This window comes from Pteropus vampyrus, unplaced genomic scaffold (genome assembly GCF_000151845.1).
Source record: "Pteropus vampyrus isolate Shadow unplaced genomic scaffold, Pvam_2.0 Scaffold58, whole genome shotgun sequence".
Lineage (NCBI taxonomy): Eukaryota > Metazoa > Chordata > Mammalia > Chiroptera > Pteropodidae > Pteropus > Pteropus vampyrus.
Window position 1 is genome coordinate 3,837,286 of NW_011888839.1, and position 2,045 is coordinate 3,839,330.

At 30.0% G+C, this 2,045-nt stretch overlaps 1 pseudogene; it reads right to left on the reverse strand.

Annotated features, from left to right (window-relative positions):
• Window positions 1-1,622: 1,622 nt before the first annotated feature.
• Window positions 1,623-1,741, reverse strand: LOC111740166 (annotated as a pseudogene).
• Window positions 1,742-2,045: the final 304 nt, after the last annotated feature.

A 2,045-nucleotide genomic window follows, 5' to 3' on the forward strand; every position in this document is an offset into this window, starting at 1 on the left:
TTTTTTTTTCCTGGTGCACAAAGAGTTAGATTAGATAATAGATACAATCTTGAAAGCTATGATCATACAGATTCAGTTTTGATCATTTTTGTAATTTGGATATGTTAACACCTATAAACCTCCTTTCCTATTTAGAAAATTTTAGTACAAATATCTTAGGATTGCTAAGAGAATTACATGAAATAAAGTATATAACATTATGTAACTTAATGCCTAGACAAAATAACCATACAAGACATATTAGGTAATATTATCATTAGTATTATAACTGTATCATATATGATAAATATTGTGGACAGTACTAATATATGCAGTAGTTATTACATAATAAAAATAACATGCAGTAACCCTCATCATTAGATTACATGCATCAGGTAGAAGATTTCACTGCATAGTAAACACTCATAAGTGTTGGGGTACAATGATTTAACCATGTGCTCTCTAATGAGACTTCCTGTCATTTGGACACATATGTTCCATTTTCTAAAAACAAATTATTTCTGAAATACATACTCACAGATACCATTATATATTGAAGGTAGTTTTAATATATTTGGTACAGAAGAAGGAAAATGAGTTTAGAATGAAACGTGAGATTAAATTTTTCACCTATTTTCTTGAGAACTAAATTTAAAAAAAATGTATAAAATGCTTAAGTAATTTTTAGTCATACAGTAGGTGATGAAAAAATAGTTTATTTCTTTGCCTTGTTTGTATACATTTTGCATTATTTTTTGTTAGATTGTATTCTCTGAAAACATAAGGACTCTATCTTATAGTCTATAGGACCTGTTGTAATACTTTGCATATAGCAAATGGTTAATATTCTTTTGAAAATCAGAAAAATATTTAATTTAGAAAATAAATCTGCTTATTTACCTATGAGGGTACTCAGAAGAGATATTTAATGAAATTAAGTTACTTTAGGTAGGGATGTTTGTATGAGGCTAACAAGTCCCCTTAGTAGATTTCAGTTTTAATGGACTATTTCTGATATTATATTGGCCACTGTGCTAATGGATGAATTGCTCAATAGACATTGTCTCTACATTGCCTTAATTACTTTGAAAAGTTGAGGCAATAATTGTGATTGGGCTATGACTATTTTCTAATCAGATCTTGCTAAATGTTCTTTATTACTCTCTTTTTAAGTATCTTTTCTTCATTTCTTGATCTCTTCTTCCCATCCAAGAAAATCTGTAGAAAGGCTAAATGTTCAGGCACTCATTTCTTTAAGTAACAGATAAAAACTTTCACTTTGCCTTGGTTTTTTGTTCTAAATGTAGATGGAAAATATAATTACTATGTAGTTTAGTTTATCCCTTGTGAATATATGAAATCTTGAGGCTAAGTCACACCAAAGATATGTTAATTTACATCACTTTATTTTCAGAGACCTCATAAAGCAGAGAGGTTTGTCCAGAACAAGAATTTACTATTAATTATGTCTAAACCCATTTATTCTCAACATTGTTTAACTAAAAAAGTAGAGAATAAACTATGAAAGCACATATTTTATCTAGGAATCTTTTTTTTTTTTTTTTAAGGTGAGGCAAACCTTGGTTGACCTCACAGATTGCAAGACCTAGTCAGCTTACAATCTCCTATTTTTAAATTTTCTACACCTACAGCACCTGGTCTTCCTAGGTAGTCTCCCATTCAAGTACTAACCAGGCCCGACCCTGCTTAGTTTCCAAGATCAGATGGGATAGCGGTTGTTTAGGGTAGCATGGCCATAGACTTATCTAGGAAAATTAAACATGAGTAAGTCCTTTCAATTTTTTTCATTGTGATATTGGTGTGATCTGGTAGCTATAACTAGAAATGCTTATCAAATCAGAATAATAAGAAGCATAGTGGAAATGTGGTATCTGCTATTAGAAAAAGAATGAAGATGATGAATTTAGACACTATGTTTTGTGTGAAAAAGCTCATAAATTTTATGTAATAAAGTATTTGTCATTATTCAGGAGACACCTAAGATATCCAGATAAGCTGTCATCAATAGTGGATCTTTTAAACCACTATTGCTTTGTTTTCACTTT